Here is a 22,038-nt window from a genome sequence, read left to right on the forward strand (position 1 = left end):
AATAAATTGTGATATATGGGGGTTATTTGGATCAGGTGTTTTCTAAGTAGAACTTTGTCATAATTAATTTTGTATGTTTACAGTAGTTCTCCCTGTACCCCTTTATCCAAGCAACCAAACAAAATTGAATTTACGTTTCAAAATAGACTGCATTAGATTTACAGTATAAACACAACCACCAAGGAATATAGAGCTATGACCACCAGGAGTGGGAAATCAAATTATTTCTGGGTAGACGATGAAGTGTTAATAAAGTCTTTCTTGATGGCAGCTTCCATCTTTCCAAGTCAAACTTGGGGAAGTAGTTTCAAGCAAATTGGTAGAACTCAAACTCAGCAGTGTTATGTTAAGATTTTTAAGCTTTCTGGTGCCAGCAAATCATGCAGCTGGGGGGCCTTTGCACCAAACTTCTGCCAACTCCATTTTGGCAGTAAAGTGTTCTGTTGAACAAAGTTTGCACGTGTTTAGGGTGTGAAGTGGTTCCTCAGGCTTTTATCTGGATTTATTCCAGTTTAGGGACTTGAAGACAAGGGTCAGAAGCATGAGACTTGTATGGTTCATATGTGCCCTGAAACAGACTAGCTAGTGACCTTGAACCTTCACTTAAACAAGGACAGCTTTTTCTTTGTTGTTGTAGGAGTTATTGAAGTGGACCCTTTAGTTTATTCCTTACATGCTAACATGATATTGAACCAGTTCTCAGAAGCATGTAAGCAGGACCCTCTCTGTTGAGGGTACAGTGCTGTGGAAAATCAGTCCTCCTCCTCCTACTCACAATACCATCAAAATGTGTTTATCCAGATGAAACTCACTAATTAATAATGTGCAACTTGAGAGCACAGGGGCTAGTAATTATTTAAACTTGATCTCATTGTCAAATATAACTATGAGACTCTCTCTTTTTTGGTATCAATTGTCTGGCTTCATCTTTTTTACCTACCTCCTTCTATCCTGGAGTCATTGGTTAACAACATTTGGCCCTGATGTGGGTGCTAATTTATCTTATTTCAGGGGTCTCTGTTCCTGTGGGAAACATATGCAAACAGTCTCAATTTCTATTACTTTTTCAAGTAATTCTAGCAGAAAATCCTTGCATAATCTGGGGTAGCAGTTGGAAAGCCATTAATGAGCTGTCGGAGCATGCTTTGGTGGTTTTTTTTTCTTCCTTGCGTAAGAATAATGGACAGAAAAAAGTGCAAAAAGTAAAAGTAACAGATGTTGAAATGATACTATTATCTTACCTTTAACTGTGATCAATAGAATGTCAATTTGTCGGATACAAGTATGGCAATTTGAAAATGGTAGTTACTGATTCTTTTCCCAAGAATGTGGCCTAAATTCTTATTTGTTTCTTTCCCTTTTCTTCTGTTCTCTTTAAAAGTAATTCCCAAGTCAGAACTAACATGTGGATGAGGTTAGAGATGGAGAGGAAAGCTGAGCCTTTCCGAAGAGTGCCTCTGTCTGGACTGAAGATACGGTTGAACTTTGTTGCACATTTTATGGTGACCCCAAAACTCCTTTCTTACTCTAGAATATCAATGTGTTGCTATTTTACTACCTGGGACAAGACTAAATATATACCTATCTAAGTAGGTATGTACATACAACAAGATACCACTGCCATCTGAAGCTAATTTAGGCCATTTTTACAACCAAATGCAGTAGCACTTTGCAATTAGATGAAGATCAGTTGGGTTTCTTTCTACGGTGACTAAAATGTGTCAGGGGAAAAATCAAGATAATATTCCATGGGAAAAATACAAAATAAGTTCTTTAATATTTTGTGTTATAGTATTTTTATCTTTTAAGTATACTTTTCCTTCTTGTCTATCAGGACTTGTTCTTGGAACCCACTGTTTTTTACTAATCAGCCTTATTTTCTTGAGTCATTTATTGAACCACATCTATCAAATGCTTATTTGCCAGACATTGCTCTAGGTGTTCAAACAACACAAAGTCCCTGCTCTGATAGAGTTTCCAGTCTAGTAAGACAGATAATAAACAAATATATAATATGATGCTAGATAATGATAAGTGCAAAATAGAAAAAGAAAGCAGGGAAGGGGAAAGAGTTTTCTGTGTGATTGTGTGAATGTGTGTGCAGGCCAGCCACCTGGTATTTTAAATAGAGTGATCAAGGAAGCCTGCCTGAAGAGGTAACGTTTGAGGAGAGACCTGAAATAGCCAGTCATGGGAATATCTGGGGAGATATTCCAGGCGTTGTGAACAATTTATACCAGATAAAGTCATCCAAGTATAATCCAGGTAACATCCCATATGATAACTATATATACATCTTTTTTTTTCATCTTAAGTGAAAAAAGAAACTCATTAGGTTTTCTGGGTACTCATTAGGTTTTCAGAAAAGGTTTTCCATTCAGTATCACCATTGCTTTATACTTCCCATGATTATTATTCTGTTACTTAATACTATAAGATTTATGGCTCTACAGACAAAGCTCCACAATCCCTTATCTGCAATTCCAAAATCCAAAAAATTTTTGTTAATTCATTTGGTGGCAAAAACTGATCAGAACTGATATGACTCTATTTAAAGTCTTCATTTATTCCATTTGTGTAACTATTGATGCATTTCATTATGGAAATATGTGTTTGATTAAAGGCTGCTGCCCAGGATAACATATGTTAGTAAAATATAAATAGCGTGATATATTACATTCCTAAAATATGAAAAAAAATTTAATTCAGAAACACATCTGGCCCCAAGGATTTTGGATAAAGGATAACAGACCTGTACCTGATTTTTTCTTGGTTCTCTGATTAAATATCACCATTGATGTTAATATTTAGATATCTTTTATTCAAAAGTATAATGTTGATATAGTGTTCTTATTATGTACCTGACACTGTGTAAACTATATTAACTCATAAAATCCTTACCACAATCTTATGAGTAAGTTCTATTACCCTCATTTTGTATATGAGAAAACTGAGGCACAGAGAGATTAAGACAACCTGCCCAAATCACACAGTTACTAAGTGGCAGAGCTAGGAATTGAACCTAGACAATTTTCCTTTGTCACTTGCACTCCTTGCCACTAAACTCACTCTTCCTCTCCCCATCCCTCTCTCCCTCCCCTCTACTTTGGAGAAGTTTTGAATATCAGCCCTTTCCAAGAGCATGGTTTTTGCCTTCTGCTCTGACATATAAGACATCAAAACTTGACATTTTTCACAAACAAATATCTTTTAATATTTTTTTCATTTTATTTTATTTGGTCTTGCTATAATTTCAGCCATTTCTATTTCAGTTGAGCTTGGAGATTTACTTATCCTCATTCTTAGTCTGATAAATTTTCATGTTAACTTTATCTTTCACCCTCCTTTTCCTTGCCTCTGAATATCCCCAGGTAACTATGAGGCACCTCCCTTATTATTGTGACCTTGTCAGATGTCGGATCACATCAAAATTTGGATCTAGTTTACTGAGTGGTAGCATCTGGTAAATAAAGCTCTGTCACTGCTTTGTAGGTTTCTCTCACTCAGTGAACTGCTTAACTTGCTTCAGATTACTTTATTCTAGGCATAGTAAATTTGTGTTGTGAGTTGGAATTTTGTTTTCGTTTGTTTGTCCTCAGGTAAGAGTCTACCATAAGCAATTGGAAAATGAGATAGTTTCTGTTTTTATTTATTTACTGGCTGTATAAAAGCAAGATTGATTGAGTGTGTATCTTAAGATTGGGCAAAGACTCTATTATGACTGTACAACATAGGTAGGGTCAATTTGAACAAGTATATTATATTGAACTTTCCAAGTATCTATTCTTGATTGTCCCAGAGATCCATTGTGAGACATTAAACAAATCACTTTAGTTGTTCTCTGTGAAAATTAATGTGTTGTCCTTGAATACAAAGATGAAGATTCTGACACACACTCAGTAAAGCATTATCTTTTGTGTAATGTTGATAGACTTGTTCTGAGCCAAACAATTTCTCTGGGGTCACTTGGCAGCTCATATTTGCTAAGTTTAGGGGTGCAATTCATGGCCACCAGAGCTAAAAAGGAATTAAACCCATCAATTTTACCTTATTAGCACACTGCTGAACCAGATGAGCCAACAAGTCAGTTACTAAATTGCTGAGAAAGAAAAAAGAGAGACTGCATAAATACATATGTGCTTTGGGATTGGCTATAAAGTACATCAGTTTATTCTATGAGAAATTGATGGTTTTCTGCCTCCATCTCCTGAGGGATCAAAAAGATGAGATTTTTCTCCTGATAGCATGCCCTGGAGGCACAGCTTTTCTCCACTAGCTTCTCTGTAATATTCTACATTCACAGTGTCCAGCACAAAACTTTTGAGGCACACCACTAATATTTACCCAGGTGTATCAATGTCTTGGAGGAAAAATTTAACATTCACCGTTTGCCTCAACCGTATATAAAGAAACTGATGAATTCATGTGATGAACAGCTTTTGTAGCTCTTCTGTTTTTCCTAAGTTTTAGTTAAGAGATGACTCCTCCTTTCAGTGTGGTCGTCAGGAACGTGGGCTTGGTAATCCAGTCTCCTGGGTTCAAAACTCTGCTTTCAAATTCCTATGTGACTTTGGACAAATTATTTAACCTCTACAGGCCCCAGTTTCCATATTTATCAAGTGAGGATAATAATACCAACTGCCACATAGGTATATTATGAGAATTAAATTAGTTAGTTCATAAAAAGCATTTAGAAGGGGCTCTGGCACATAGTTAAGTACTCCATGAATGTGGACTCCCACCTCCTGTGGCCCTTCTCTCAAGGCTCAAGCCAAGTTCTCTTTCTCTCTCTCTCTTTTTTTCCTTCAGATTTCAGTCTCACAGGCTTTGGCCTAAAATTAAAACTGTCCTCTTCCTCACTACTAGATTCAACAACTGCATTGTTCTTGAAAACTTCCAAATATTTTTCCCTTTTCTCAGTTTTGGGCCATTTTACTCTCTTTCTCTATCTGAACACTTTTTCTGGGTTCTCTAGAGTAGTACCTCTTCCATTTACATTTTGAAAAGTTTTCCCTGATTACTAGAGCGTGAGTTCCTTGAGAGTAGGGACTGTGTCTTAATTACCCTCCATCACTCCAGTCCCTTTCCTGCTCTCTGCTGCACAGTCTATGCTAAAGTAAGGTTTGTTGAATAAATGAGCTAATCCATTTAGCCTTTGTAATTTTTGCTCATTTTATCGTGGGTATTCTGTTCTGAACCTTCAGTTTTCCTAAAAATTTTCTTGATCCTTTTATCTCTGGAAATTTGAACTTCACCTGGTGATGCTGAGATCCCGTCCTGGATCATCACAATTTCCTGCCTGGCAGAGAAGAGCTTCAGTTTACCACACACTCCATTCACATGTTAGGAAAAAAATTCCCATTTAGCTCACCTGGACTTAATTTCAGTTACATTCTCTTGACTCCAGCTAGACTGATTAGTCTTTTAAAAATCTATCAGTAGCTTTGAGAGGGGTTCTGTTTTGCAAAACTCTGTCTCATTCCTTATTTGGAGATAGGGCCGTGCCACCCTCAGTTTCTTTACGTGCAGAATAAGAATCAGTTCTCTCTCACTTGGAGGTGAAGATGAATTAGATCAGTCTCTTAAAATTTTTCTCTTTAATACATGCAAAATATATATGTAACACATATATTAGGTATAAAGCTTAATAATAGAATGAAGTACCCAACCAGAGAACTAGAACATTTGCATCTACTTTCGTATTTCTCTTCTCTCTCTTCTCTCTGCCCTCAGGGGTAGCCAGTATCCTACTTTGTGTGCTTATCATTCCATTGCTGTTTTCTTTTTAAAATTTAGTTTTATCATGAGTGTATGTATGCTAAAACAATATGTTGTTTAATTTGTGTGTTTTTGAGCTTTATAAAAATGCTGTCATCCAAGATATAGTTTCCTGGGATTTGCCCTTTTAATTCAACTTTATGTTTCCAAAATTCATTCATTTTATTGTATATAATGATTGTTCATTTTCAGTACTATATAACATTCTATTTTGTGAATATATCCCAATCTATTCTCCTTTTAATACATAGTTATATTGGTTCTAGCCTTTTAAAAAATTATAAACATTGCTGCAATAAAAATTCTTATGCATGCCTCCGGGTCACATATGCAAGTGTTTCTCTTGGTTATATACCTATATATATATATAGGATTGCTGGGTTGTAGAGTATGCAAATATTCAACTTTGTGAGATAATAAATGCCAAATAGTTTTCCACTCTCCCACAGTTTATAAGAATTTTACTTACTCTTCAATATTTGGTATTATTACATTTAATTTTTGCCAGTCTAGTGGGGGTAAAGTAGTATATGTCTATTTTCTATAGGATGGAAGAAAGAGTCACCTTTACCTAAAGCTTTTTAAACTTCCTCTTCCTTTCTTTATTAAGCATTTGCAGCCTTATTTGACATTACCGTGCCCGGGAGTTCCTTTGAGAGAAAGCCATTTATTTGTGTGATAGTTTCTGATAAGGGTATAAAAGCTGAGATGAGGTGGAGGCTGTTAACTGGGTCATTTGAATGTTGTTTTTAAGTTGATCTTGCATAAATACCAGCTTATATACATTCTAAAATTTCTTGTTAATGCTCCACAGAAATGGAAATATATAAAGTTAAATTCTTTGCTATTGGCTTATCACACATTGATCTGGTCTTGAGTTTAAACTTATCTGCAAAACTATTTTAAATAAAAGTCTCATCCAGTCTGTTGATCTGGAATATTTTCACTGAATCAAGTTTAGTAAAAATATCTTTGTCTATTTCCTTGTAATTTATTTTATTTATTATTATTTTTTAAAGATTTTATTTTTCCTTTTTCTCCCCAAAGCCCCCCAGTACATAGTTGTATATTTTTAGTTGTGGGTCCTTCTAGTTGTGGCATGTGGGATGCTGCCTCAGCATGGCTTGATGAGCGAGCAGTGCCATGTCCATGCCCAGGATCTGAACGGGCGAAACCCTGGGCTGCCAAAGTGGCACGCGCAAACTTAACCACTCGACCCCGGGGCCAGCCCCATATTTCCTTGTATTTTAATTTTACCAGAGAGATTCAGCTTACCCTCTTTTGATATGGTTACATGGTGCAACACAAATTAATCTCTCAAATTTCAAAACCCCAAATGTTCATCTTACTACTGTTATCCACTAAGTTGACCCACACACATTAACCAGGAAAATAAGCCCAAACAGATGGTGCTGCTACTTTGTGCCCTAAAATGTGTGGTTTTCTTTTTTTAATTGAAAAAGCCATCTTGTATATAAACAGTTTTCATCAATAACTAAAAACACATGGAGATGGAAAAAGAGAATCAAAAACAAATGGCAATATATGTATATTTTTAAGAAGAACTGTTATGGCTACTTGTGTTTATTGTCTTTAAAAACAAATGCAGTTTGTCATTCATCTGTTTTTTCTTGCCTTTGAATGAAAAATTTTTTAAGGAAGAGACTGTGTATGTGTTTTATGTTTCTTTATTATATTGTTAAATATAGTGTCATATCCCAAAGAGGTACTCAGAGAATATTAATTGAGTGCAAAAATCCCCTCTGTATCATTAATATTTGTTGACTGACAAAATGACTGAGTGAATATTCATGATCAAACCATAAGAAAGCTGCAGTAACCTTCTTTTCTATGGTACTGTAGCTATTCTTGGAAATAATCATTCATCAGGGTGACTACATTTATGCCAGGTGAGTGTTTTTCAACTTTATTTATAAGGCTGACACTGTGTTTAGTCAAGTTGCTATCAGCCATTGGTTTCTTTCAATGTCCTCTTTTAAAGCCACATGTTAAGCCTCATCTCCTCATTCCCATAAGGCCAGATATTCACATCTATACTAATCAAGGGACATCAGCTGCTGTTGGAGTAAGACTTTCTTCTGCCAAAACGACCTCTAAGTTGAGGCTTTTCCTTTGTATCATGAAGTGTAAGTGAGCTTTTTGTTGTTTTATGTGGTGAGGAAGGCTTATGTGGTGAGGAACTGAGATTTCCAGCCATCAGCCAGCAAGGAACTGAGGCCTGCCAATAACCTTGTGAATGATCTTTGCTAAACAAATAGGTGGAAGGTGGTATCTTATTGAAGTTTTAGTTTGCAGTTTCCTATTATGAGTGATATTAGGCATACTTAATATGTTTAAAGGCATTTGTAGGAGGAGAAGAAGAAATAAAAACATGAACTCCTAGGACATTAGGAAACATCTCTAACCCCAAGGCATAGTGTATAAAGGCTAAAAGTAGATGGAGAAATGATAAATGAGTTAACAAGTCAGAGAAAGGTAAAACCCACCTACAGCAGAGGAAGAGGACACCAGCAATAAGCACACAGATTTGTCCCATGGAACCTCAGAAAGCCACAGGAATTGGCGGGGTAAAGAATACATGCAAGGAGGGAAAGGGCTGAAAGGGGCTGGATTAGTTAAAAGTCTGTGTAAGGAACAGGTAAGGTAAAATGCAGATCCTCACCTCCTCCATACTCCCATCTCAAGTAGTCAAATGCTGTCCTCTCCATCATCATGAGGAGACAAGAAGATGTCTCTCTGGAGAGATTTAACTAGAGAGGCTCTGAACTTGGCCATATTAAGCTCTGAGGAATGGATCTGAAAACAAGGATATGGTATAAAAACGAGAAAGTCTATTCTAAACAGGGTGTTCTGCTCTTTTCCGTACCCAGCTCCAGAAAGCTAGCAGCCAGATAGGAGATAGGAGGATCTTTAGCTGGAAAACTGAACTGATACAGAGAAATCTTTACATTTACTGTGGATCCCTAATTTAAAAAAAAAAAGCCAGCTTCATTGTGTTATATAATTCATAACACATCCAGAATGTAACCACCTCTCCCCACCTTCACTTATTATCGTCCTTGTACTAGATGCCTTCATTCCTTGCTTGGACTATTGCAGCATTTTCCTATCTGGTCGTCTGCTTTTCTACCTTTATCACTAGAGCGAATTCTCAACCTAGCAGTCAGAAGAATCTTTTTATAATGGAGGGCAGATCATTTCACTCTTCTATTCAAAACCTTCTAGTAATTCCAGTTCTCATTCAGAATAAAAACCAAAGTCCTTGGTTTTTCCTGCAAGGCCATACATGATCTGTCCTCCCTGTCCTCTGCCTCTCTGACCTTGTGTTCTTCTGGTCTCCGTTTTGCTTACTCTATTCCAGCCATATTGGCGTCCTTAAAAATGCTAGGCTGTCTCTCACTTCTGGGCCTTTGCATTTGCTGTTCTCTCCACCCAGAACCCTCTTTACCTGGACATTCCCTTGGCTAGCACCCTCATTTCTTTTAGGTCTTGCTCAAATGTAATCTTAACAGAGACGCCTTCCCTGGCCACACTATATTAAATAGCATCCTTCCCATCATTGTCTTCCTTAGCCTGCTTTATTGTCTTCATATCATTTATCACTACCAGGTATTACATATTTATTTGCTTAATTATTTATTGTATATCTACTTTGACTAAACTGTAAGTTCTTGAGGACAGAAACTTTCTGCATTTTCGTTCACTTCCATACCATATCCCCAGCACCTAGTAAACACCTGGTACATAGTAGGTGCATAATGAAAATGTGTTGGCCGAATGAATCAATCAATAATCACTCAAAAGGGATGATAATATACTTTTTGTTTGTTTGTTTGTTAATATGGTTAGTTCTTACAATAAATTTCCTAATGTTGAACTATCCTTGCATTCCTAATGTGATCCCACTTAGTCTTGTGTTTAATTTTTTAAAAATGCTGCTGAATTTCATTTGCTAGTATTTCAGTTAATATTTTCTCAGTAGCTTTTCTTTAATTGTGGTACCTTTTTTGGATTTTGTTCTTATATCTACTTTGGATTGAAACAAAGGAGCATTTTTTTTCTTTTCCCTCAAGGCAGCCTAGATGTATCTTGCTAGCAGAAGAGAGAAGAGTTTGTTTTAATTTAGAGAATCAGGATTATTTCAGCCCATATTTTTCTCCAGTGTCTGAAGCTGAGTTTGCTCTCAACTTAAATCCCATTTTCTGATCGTGTCCATCAAAGATAGTGAAAAATTCTCTGAAAAGGTGTTTATCTCCTTCAGAGGATTTTGACTTTCTGAACTTCCCATTTGCTTGTGAGAAATAGCGTTTCTAGGATCCTTAGGTTTCCCTTCATTACAGTCTGTCTCTAGGATGAACTTTCTGGGAAAGGGGCCCCTCATCTGAACCTTGACTCTCTCTTTGAAACAGAGTGTTGACCGTAATTTAATTTTTAATTGATGACTCAAGATAATTATTAGGAACATCAGTCATATGTGCTGTAACAGTGATATCCACATTGACTGTTGCAATAGGTGTGTGTGTTTGCTGTTACCTTACAGAGACCCAGACTTGTTGTGCATTTTGTTATTTTGCCAGCATTCTCATTTTTGCTGTCCCTCCCTCTTAACTTTTCTCTTAGAAATCAGTATTTTTATTTGTTCCTTATCATCTCCCATGGGTTTTTTCCCCATTCTCCTTCTCTCCAAAGCCCCCCCCCCCAGTACATAGTTGTATATTCTAGTTGTAGGTCATGCTGGTTGTTCTGTGTGGGATGCTGCCTCAGCATGGCTTGATGAGCAGTACCACGTCTGTGCCCAGGATGGGAACCGGTGAAACCCTGGGGTGCCAAGCAGGTCGCATGAACTTAACCACTCCTTCACAGGGCCTGCCCTTCCCATCGATTTTAAAAATATCAGCACACACACATCTGTGGACAAGTAATCTTTGACAAAGGAGCTGAGGGCATGCAATGGAGAAAACAAAGTCTCTTCAACAAATGGTGCTGGGAAAACTGGACAGCCACATGTAAAAGAATGAAAATTGGCCATTCTTTTTCACCATTCATAAAAATAAACTCAAAATGAATCAAAGACCTAAAGGTAAGACCTGAAACCATAAGGCTTCTAGAAGAAAATATAGGCAGTACACTCTTTGACATCAGTTTTAAAAGGATCTTTTCGGACACCATGTCTTCCTAGACAAGGGAAACAATAGAAAGAATAAACAAATGAGACTTCATCAGACTAAAGAGCTTCTTCAAGGCAAGGGAAAACATGATTGAAACAAAAAAACAACCTACCGATTGGGAAAAAATATTTGCAAGTCATATATCTGGCAAAGGGTTAATCTCCATACTATAGAAAGAGCTCACATAACTCAACAACAAAAAATCAAACAACCCGATCAAAAAAGGGGCGGGGGACATGAACAAACATTTCTCCAAAGAAGATATACGGATGGCCAATAGGCACATGAAAAGATACTCATCATCACTGATCATCAGGGAAATGCAAATCAAAACTACACTAAGGTATCACCTTACACCCAGTGGAATGGCAAAAATAACCAAAACAAAAAGTGACAAATGTTGGAGAGGTTGTGGAGAAAAAGGAACCCTTATACACTGCTGGTGGGAATGCAAACTGGTGCAGCCACTATTAAAAACAGTATGGAGATTTCTCAAAAAATTAAAAATAGAAATACCATATGACCCAGCCATCCCACTACTGGGTATCTATCCGAAGAACTTGAAATCAGCAATTCCAAAAGTCCCACGGACCCCTATGTTCATTGCAGCGTTATTTACAATAGCCAAGATGTGGAAGCAATCTAAGTGCCCATCAACTGATGATTGGATAAAGAAGATGTGGTATATATATATATATATATATATATATATATATATATATATATATATACAATGGAATACTACTCAGCCGTAAAAAAGGATAAAACCATCCCATTCACAACAACATGGATGGACCTTGAGGGTATTATGTTAAGTGAAATAAGCCAGATAGAGAAAGACAATCTCTGTATGACTCCACTCACATGTGGAAGTTAAACATGTAGACAAAGAGAACAGATTAGTGGTTACCAGGGGAAAGGAGGGGTGGGGGGTGGGCACAAAGGGTGAAATGGTGCACCTACAACATGACTGACAAACAATAATACACAACTGAAATTTCACAAGGTTTTAAACTGTCATAATCTTAATAAAAAGTAAAAAGAAAATCAACATACTCATTAAAGTTGTGCCTAAGACAAAAGTCAATAGGCCTTGAGCCTGAGGGAACCCCTTATGACAAAATGAAAGGCATTAAAAACTTCTGACATTTCTTTCAGCTGTTCAGAGTTTTTTCCTTCATGTTTATCATTCTATTCTACATTATCTACTGGACTATCAGATAAGTAGGAAGGCAGTATAGAGTTGCCTGGGTTCAAATCATAGCTAGCTCTGAGCTTTTGGTCAAGAATCATAACTTTTCTTAGCCTCAGCAAAATGGGGATAATAATTATATTCACCTCATAGGGTTTGTTGTAAGGTACAAATGGTTTAATACAGGTAAAACATTAAAAATACTTCCTAGAACATAGTAAATACTCATTTTTAACATTTGTTATTACCCCCATATTCCTAGAGTAGCTTTCCCTGATGTTCTCCAAATGTCTGATGAACATAGGAGAAGATAATTAAGGCCATATTTAAATCTCCTTGTATCTTGAGTTCAGTATTATCATTTTCCCATTTTTAAGTAGAGAAATTGAGTCATAGAGAAGGAAAATGATTTACTCAATCATATAAAACTGTTAAGGAACCAACTCTGTTAGTTTTCCCTTTTGAATTTTTTTCCCAAATCAGTTATTGATATCATAGGATTATTGATACACATTGAAAACATGAATTTCAGATTCAGTGAAGTGGTTTTAGATGCACCATTCATATGGCATTATATTGCCGCTAGATCTCATTGGCTATTAAAGTAGACAACATTATCACTACCATATTCATTAAAAATCCGTATTATCTTGAACATATTTTGAAGATGGATCATACTCTAAGAAATCCACCTGTTCAAAGCCTAATGATTTCTGTGTCAAACTTGGACTAAGTAAAAGATAGGATCACACATTTGAGAAGTTCTAAGTTCTAGCTACAACAGAATGACATAGAAGGCACGCAGTCTAGGTCCAGAACTTAGGAAGTCTGAGATGTAATCTCATTTCTACTCCTGTATGCTATCCTGTCAAAACAAATTATTCTTGGTGGTAATTTGCTCCCTTGACAATGAAAAAAATGATATTCACCAAATAACTTTCATTATGTCCTACATCTGCTTTAAAAACGTAATGTTTTTAGTGGCTCCTCATAGGGTAAAGTCCTAATTTCTAACTTTGTCACAAAGCATATTTAGTAACTGGTCCTAACAGACCCAAATAATTTAGGATTCTTTTGATGCATGTGACAGAAAATCTAACTTAAAATGGCTTAGGTAAATAGGGAAATGTATTGGCTAACATAACTGAAAAGTCTAGGGGTCATTGGTTTCAGTCATGCTTTGATCCAAGGGCTGGACAGTGTCACTGGGACTCATTATCTCTCTTCATCTCTTAGGTCTGTCTTCTGCTGTATTGGAATAATTTCCTGGCACGAAGTGCTGACCTCTCAGCAGCTCCAAGCTTGCAGCATCCTTCCTATTAGCAATTTCATAAGAAAAGACAGTGTGGCTCTCTCAGTAAAAGTTTCATTTCATCTTATTGCCCACTTCTGAACCATCTCTGCAACTTGGAGAATGTGACAATGATTCCCCAGGTCTGAGTCACATACTCACTCTTGGACTGTGGTTGGAGTCAACTCTACCCAAAGTTCATCTAGTCAGAGAAGAGGGAAAGGGTGGTTTGCAAGAGGAAATTAGGGTCTTATTACCAGAAGAAGTTTAAAAGGATGCAGAGCAGCAAAAACAGTTGCCCGCTATAAGACTTCCCAACTCATTTGTTGCTATACTCCCCTCTATAAGTCTCTGCTCAGCTAGGTGAGTCTATTTATTTCTCCTAACACATCATGCACATTCTCATCTTTCTCACATAGGGGCATATATTCTCCTTCAATTTATCTCTAGATACTGCCCATTCTTTGAATTCTTCATGGAGTCTTTCCTGGATACATTGATCTTTCCCTCTTGAGAATTCATTAGCTAAACTACTCAAGTAAGTATATCAGGATATAAATAAATGAGAATGATGTTGTCATAAGAATAATCTTCAATTCTCTGTGTGTGTGTATGTGTGTACGTGAAACAATGTGCAAGCTCTGATACATTAACTGTTATGGATACACATTACTGTGACATGCTGCACAATTTATAGTGACATCTGCTGTACTGAGGCCCCACAGTTGAGAACTGCTAATCCAGAGCGCTCACCTGGTTCTTGCCTTACGTCAGAGGTCTTGTGCTGTTGACTCATACTGTATTATTTTTTCTAATATATTGACTTTATATAATTTTAAACGTATCATAAAATTGGAAAATGTTACTGAAAACTTCACAGCTATATTACTTTTTAGCTTTTTGTATTTCATAACTCAACCCCAAGCAGGTTGGAAGCTTCTTTGCCCCTTTGCCTGCATTAAATAGACAATTAATAAATATTTATGGATGAAGAACTAAAAGATAAACTGATGATGGAGAAATACCATAAAAATAGTTCTATATACTTACAGTAGCAATTTAACAGGTCTTTTAAGGAAAAAAAGAAACTTCCTATTAAACTTGCTGCACTTTGGTGTTCCCACAGTGTTTTTTATTTCACTCACCATGTTAGATTATAATTTGTTTTTTAAATAACTGTCTCCTCTTCCAAACTGTGAGCAATTTATTGGAAATGGTTCCAAGACCATTTAATGGGAGAAAAATGGAGTCTTTTCATCAAATTGTGCTGAAACAACTGGATATCCACATGCCAAAGAATGAAGTTGGACCCCTACCTCATGCCATATACAAAAATTAATTCAAAGTGAGTCAAAGATATGATCATTTTATTTAATAAGAGCTAAAACTATAAAACTGCTAGAAGAAAACTTAGTGTCAAATCTTTATGACCTTAGATTTGACAATTGTTTCTTAAATATGATGCCAAAAGCAATAAAAGAAAAAATATATAATTGGACTTGATAAAAATCAAAAACTTTTGTGCATCAAAGGACATTATCAAGAGAGTGGAAAGATAACTCACAGAATGGGATAAAAAATTTGCAAATCATATATCTAATAAGGGTCTAGTATCCAGAATACATAAAAGAAGTCTTACAATTCAACAATAAAAAGATAACTCAATTTAAAAATAGACAAAGAACTTGAATAGACATTTCTCCAAAAAATATATACAAACAGCCAACAAGAACATGACAAGATGCTCAACATCATTAGTCATTAAGGAAATCAAAACCAAAACGAGATACCATTTCATACCCACTAGGATGGACATTAAAACCACGACAACAACAACTGAAAATAATAAGTGTTGATGAGGCTATAGAGGAACTGGAACTCTCATACATTGCTGATGGGAATCTAAGTGGGTGCAGCCCACTGTGGAAAACTGTTTGGCACTTGCTGAAGAAGTTAAATATAGAATTACATATGATCTGATAATTCCACTCTTGGATATATATCCAAAAGAATTGAAAACAGATGTTCAAACAAAAACTTATACATGAATGTTCATAGCAGCCAAAAGGTAGAAACAACCCAAATGTCCACCAACAGATAAATGGATAAAGAAAATGTGGTATAGCTGTACAATGGAATATTATTCAGTCATAAAAAGGAATGAAGTATTAATACATACTACAATGTGGATGAAGCTTGAGAACATTATGCTGAGTGAAAGAAGCCAAGCACAAAAGGCCAAAAATTGTATAATCCTATTTATATGAAATATCTAGAACAGGCAATTCTGGATCCTGAGGCAAGTCAGTCTCTATGGCCCAATAGAGACAGAAAGCAGGTTAGTGGTTGCCAGGGTCTAGGGGAAGGAGGGACTAGGAAATGACTAATTAATGGGCATAAGATTTTTATTTGGGATGATGAAAAAGTTCTGAAACTAGGTGGTGGTGATGGTTGTACAACGTTGTAAATGTACTTGATGTCATTCAATTGTACACTTTAACAAATGGTTAAAATGGTAAGTTGTATATGTATTTTACCACAATAAAGAAAGTAACACTTTACCCTTTGACTCAGAAATTTCAATTTTAGGACTCCACCCAGAGGAAATAATGGGATGGATGCAAAGATATAGTTAAAAGGATGCTCATTGATGGGTTATTTAGAATGGTAAAATACTGAGACAGTCCAGGAGTGAAGAGCTGACTTAGTAATTTATGATATCTCTGTATTATGGAATACTATACACTTATCAAAAATCATGTTGGAGAAGACTTTACAGACATGAGGAAGTGTTCTGGATAATATGCCAAAAAGACAAAAACACAGATCACAGAGCAGATGTAATGATCATCTTTTTAACAAGAAAAAAATCTACTGCAAAAGGACTAGAAAGATATACACCAAAAGGTTAATAATGATTATCTTTGGATGTTGAGGTCATAGGTTAATTTTGATAGTATTCCTTTAATTTTATGTGTGTTCTCTAAGGTTTCTACTTTGAAAATGAATTATTTTTGTAACTTGAAAAAAATAAGCCATGAGTGCTATTTACAGCAAGAAAACTATCCCAGAAGCATTACAAAAATCTAGAAAAATAATTTTTAAAGGAGAAAATAAAAATCATCTAGTATTCCACTACTTAATGAGAAATACTGTAATTGTTTGACATCTTTTCTTTCACGTGCCTTAGGGCTTACTCTTGTACTCACTTTGTGTGTGTATATAACATATGTGAATTAATAAATCCATATAAATATAGAGTATATTAATTACTTCAATTATATCAATCACTATAAATTAATATCTGATGTAAAAGGACTACATGGCCATTGTAAAAATTTAAATGGTTACAGAAGTACTTTATAAAATAATAGTCTACTGTTCCCCCAACCCTTCCCCAATCCCTAAACAAGTAATACAAATGTTGATATTGTTCCAGAAAATTTTGATCATAACAAACATCATACACACGCACACAAACACATATATATGTATGTATATTTAGTTTTACCTAAATTAGAGCATACTATTTATACTGTTCTGAAATGTAAATTATTTAATAGTACATCTTATAGATATTTCCATATTGTTACATATAAATCCATCTTATTCTTTTTAATAGTGTCAGAGTTTTACATAGTATAAATTTACCATATTTAACCAGTCTCCTAATGATGGACATTAGGTTACTTCCAAGATTTTTTTGGTGGCTGTTAGAATAATGGTAAGAGAGCCCCTCTGTGTCTGCGTGCTTGTCATAGTATTTCTCTAGACGCATGTGACATTTGAAAGGAAGAAATGACAAGGCTTGGTGACAGGTTGGTTAGAAGCTTGATTTTATCGATTCAATCAAAGTTGAATTGAGCATCAATTCATACTAACCAAATTTACAAAATTCTGAATTGTAAACCAGGATGCCACTTCATTAAATTACAGTAAGAGGTGTATCTGTTTGAAAATTGAAATCCATTGTCCAGAGCACCCCTTTTCTTGGTTACAAAATTTCCAATAACCAGAAAGTTGCTTCGAGAATGGGGTACTTTAAAATAGGGAGGTTTAATGAACTAAAGGGATTTTTTTTTCAAGCTGTGAAGGATTGAGTCATTCTTCTTTAATGAACTATCTACCTGTCACACAGATTGCAAGGCTCACACCCTCTGGTTCTCCTAGATAGTGCAGGAGGCACTATACTTATCTCTTCTACTTTTTAAAACAACTCTATAATGAACTTGCCCTTGTTATTTATGATAACAGTTTTCATCATTTTGGGCTCCATCTCATTTTGGACCAGTAATCTACCGTCCACTAGGTTGTTTCTTTAGATGACATTCTGTGTAGTGTTCCTACCAGACTACTCTTTTCCTTTCCCTAGTTCTTTCAGCTCCCAAAGACGCTGAGGGAGGATGAGGAGGAACACTCCTTACTTTTCTCCTTTTTAATTGGTTCTTCATCCACTTCATCTCAAATGGAGAAATCAGTTAACTGGAACCACCAGGCTTCCTACCCTGTAAAAGTGGTGACCTGGAGGAGGAAAAGAGGGCAGTTTCAGCTTTTAGGGACTCTTGGCTCAAATCTCTACAAGAATGGTAGTGGAAGGGGGTGGCTATTTCAGTCATGAGTGATTATGTTCTCCAAGGCTAAACCTATAAATATTAAATGCCAATTTTGTGGTGGTAAGTGCCACCAAATTGGATTGATTTTAAAACTACACATAACCCTGGCAAATATAATTTCTGCTCTTTTCTCACACTGCGGTATCCTTTCACTTACGGCATACTTTGACAGAGGAAGAATGGAACAAGCTTCATTTTGATTCATGAATGTTGTTTTTATTCTAAATGCCCCGAGTGAGGGGAATGCAAATGGACACAAGATATATGCAAATTCACTTGCATACCCAGAGAAGGCAAATGAGGCTTAGTTCTTAGATTCCTTGATCAGGCTCCCTGAGCGAGAAGGCTAAGGAAAGAGGTGTCTGTAACTGAATTACAGAGAACGTCATGTTTGAGAAGGGAGAGGGGAGATGTTGGCTGCCATACAGCTCCCAGCATTCCAGAACCTGCATATAAAAGTGAGTGCAGCTGCCAAGGCAAGTGAAGGAGCTCAATGAAAGAACGGCCTTCACTGGCATGAGAGCGCCCAGGGCACAGAACGCGTACAGCAGGATAAAATGGAATCTCCAACTTTTCTGCGTTAGGTCTTGACCCCAGATCCCTGCATAAGTCTTTAAACTGCTGACTATCTCTTCTTGCCTCCTCTCTCTCTCTTTTACAGCCCAGGCCAGGACAGGGTGCGGTGAGGGAGGCACAAAACTTAAGGGGAGCTAAAAAACTCAGCGATCAAGATAAATAATGTTTTAATGTAATCTTTTTAATCTTTACACCAAAATTGGTGTAAAAAATCTATGATGAACAAAATGTCAAAATTTAAATACAGACAGAATTCTGTCCTGCACTTTTCTGACCCTGCCCCAGTCACTTCACCCTAAACCTGAACCTGCTTCCAATAAAACTTTATTTGCAAAGCAGGTGGCTGGTTGTAGTTTGCCAAAGTGGTTTTTTAAACTATTGCTTTAAAGTATTATTTATCTTGATTACTGAGTTTCGTGGGGTGCCTCTAAAATTGGGTACCCAAGAGGAATGTGTCACTCGCTTTACCTTAGTTCTGTCCATTTCAATCCCTCCTTTTTTTCTTTTTTAGCTTTATGATGATTCTGTTTGTGAACAAGCTCCCTCCTGACCTTGGCTTAATATAACGAGTACTGGGAATATGCAGAACGTACTGGTTTTTGCAGAGAGCTTTTCATATTCCACCTTCTTTCTTTGCCTTATTTCTCTGAAATCAGTTCCCTGGCAGAGCATTCTTTTTTTTTTTTTTTATTAATGTTATGATAGATTACAAGCTTGTGAGATTTCAGTTGTACATTTTTGTTAGTCATGTTGTGGGTACACCACTTCCCCCTCCGTACCCTCCCCCCACCCCCCCTTTTCCCTGGTAACCACCGATCAGATCTCCTTCCCTGGCAGAGCATTCTTAATTGTCCTTTTCTGTCCTCTTTTCTTTTCCTAAGCAGCATCTCCTGAATTTCTGGATCCTAGCTATCCAAGTTCCACTATCTGTCATCTCAAAAAGCCCCTCCATTCCTGTACTGATTTTAGACAACCAAGAGGTAAGAGAAAGTTGCTCTGCTTGTGACAGAGGTTCTTATGCCTGAATCATGTGCATGCACAGGACGGGCAGAGATGGCTTGCTTAGAAGAATGGACATTGTATAAATGCCATGACAGAGACACGTCAGAATAGGCCTGAGGTACTTATTCCTGGGCTGTGTATATAAAAGAGGAGTTATTAATGTTCTTTGCTTTGGGTTGCCTTAGCATTTATGTTCTGTTCTAGGTTTGTGTTCGAGTGGAGTAACATCATAGTATTTTTAAATTATGTACATTCAACTATACACACTCAGCAAGAGAGAGGAAGGAAAGGAGAGAAAAAGAGGAGGAGAGAGAGTTTAAATTTTGAAGATAGAGCTCAGCCATTCCTCTAAAAGAGGATATATTCCAGAGCGAGCATGAGAAGAGAGATGTGACTCTGCCATTTCCTTACGAAGTCATGTCTATAGAACTGTTTTTTATGAGAAAGTTTAAGGAATTTTAGAGTAATTTGTCTGCGTTTAGTTTTTTCCTTATATGTCGATTTAGGAACTAGTCTTCCATTAGATGCTATTCCACGGGATAGTAATGAATGATTGCTGCTATTGTGTTTTGTAAGAGTGGTTTTCAATTGTCTAATGCATTTGAATTCCCTTCACCCAAATAAATTGACCTTCTTTGAAAGAAAATGTAAGTCATAGCTGTCAGACAATGTTGCACTTAACCTTTTGTCCTCAGGGCTTGCAGAAGGTGCTGGCTAAGATGGTGGGCTCCAGAGGTAGCCTGCCTGGGTCAAATTCTAGCTCTGCCACTTATTAGCTGAGTGACCTTGGACAAGCTACTTTCTGAGCCTCAGTTTTTTTCTCATCTGTAAAGTGGGGTGCTAATACCGACTTCATAGGGTTGTTGGGAGGATTAAATGAAATAATGCATACAATATGCTTAGCCCAGCACCTGGTGTTTATTAGGTATTCAGTAAATATTAGCTATGATTATAATAGGTCTTGGGTTGCATGGCTGCATGGTAAGTCTGCAGTTTGAGGAGCTGCCACTAAGAATAGTGACTTCTCATGATGATGGTAAGATCCAGTCATGCTTTCTTCTAACAGACATCTGGTCAGCGTGTGATTCCAGTTAGTTATGAGTTTTTTTCATGATAATATGTTTAGTAAATTTACAAATCTTCACAGTTACTAACTTCTAAGGACCATAAAGAAAACGTGATACACTTAGAACATAATGTTAAGAAATAGACTTAAGTAAAGTTTGGGTCCCTTTTTAATTTCCACTAGCAGTTATCAACTACTTTTTAGTTCTTTGTTCTATTTCCAGGTGTTAATGGGAAATAATCTTCCTCCCACCCTTAAGGAAGCTTGCTTTGTGTGTTTAAAATACCAGCTTTGGCACTGGTGCACAAAGGTTTTAGCAAGTTGGCAGAAAGCCGATAAGAGCAGTTTTCTCCCATCTTCAGTTTTCTCATTTTCTTTTCTGGTTGGTACTCAGTTCTATCCTATCAGATTTTTTAGGGGGAAAGTCCCATCGCTCTTCCAATTATTTTATTTCTCTTTGCCTCTTGGCAGAAGCTTACAGGGAAAGATAAAAAGAGAATTGTGACTATATGTGAACATACCCTTTTCTAATCAGGAGTTTCCTCGGTAGTTGGCTTTGCAGCCTTAAGCTGAGAAATCCCCCAGCTTCTATCGCTCCTTTCTAGTAGTTGCGTATTATCATTAAAGTTGGTTTCTCTAGAGCAGAGGTTGCCAAACTAGGGACCACAGGCCTGCAACCTATTTTTGTAAATAAACTTTTATCGAAACACAGCCATGCCCATTTGTTTACCTATTGTGTGTGGCTGTTTTCCTGCTACAACAGCAGAGTTGGGTAGTTGCAATGGAGACCATATAGTCTGCAAGCCTAAAATATTGACTGTCTAGCCCTTTAAGAAAAAGTTTATGGACTCTGCTCTAGAGCATCTATAGCCTTCACCTTTGTATTAGTTCTCTAACGCTGAATAACAAATTAACCCAAAATTTTGCAGCTTAAAACAACAGATACTTATTATTTGACAGTTTCCATGGGTCAAGAATTCAGGAGTGGTTTAACTGGATGGTTCTGACTCAGAGTTTCTCATGAGGTTGCAGTCAAAATGTTGGCCAGGACTCCAGTTGTCTGAAGGTTTGACTGGAGCTGAAAGATCCACTTCCAAGATGGTTCACTCACAAGGCTGTTAGTAGAAGGTTGTAGTTCCTTGCTAGCTGTTGGCAGGAAGTCTCAGTTCCTTGTCACATCAACCTCTCCACAGGGCTACTGGCGTGTCCTCACACCGTAGGAGTTTGCTTCTCCCATGCAAGTGGCCTGAGAGAGAGCAAGAAGAAGGCTGTAACATCTTTTATGATCTAGTTTCAGAAGTCACACATCCTTATTTACTTCGAACTCTATT

The 22,038-nt window shown here is 36.8% G+C and overlaps 1 long non-coding RNA gene across 1 annotated transcript in view; it reads right to left on the reverse strand.

The window, feature by feature from the left end:
• Positions 1-19,313: 19,313 nt before the first annotated feature.
• LOC139075299 (uncharacterized) overlaps positions 19,314-22,038 on the reverse strand; it is a 31,462-nt gene continuing 28,737 nt past the window's right edge. Inside the window, exon 3 of the long non-coding RNA XR_011525541.1 lies at positions 19,314-21,953. This is a non-coding gene — a long non-coding RNA (uncharacterized lncRNA). The remainder of the gene's footprint in view (positions 21,954-22,038) is intronic.

Source organism: Equus przewalskii, chromosome 13 (assembly GCF_037783145.1).
Source record: "Equus przewalskii isolate Varuska chromosome 13, EquPr2, whole genome shotgun sequence".
Classification (NCBI taxonomy): Eukaryota; Metazoa; Chordata; class Mammalia; order Perissodactyla; family Equidae; genus Equus; species Equus przewalskii.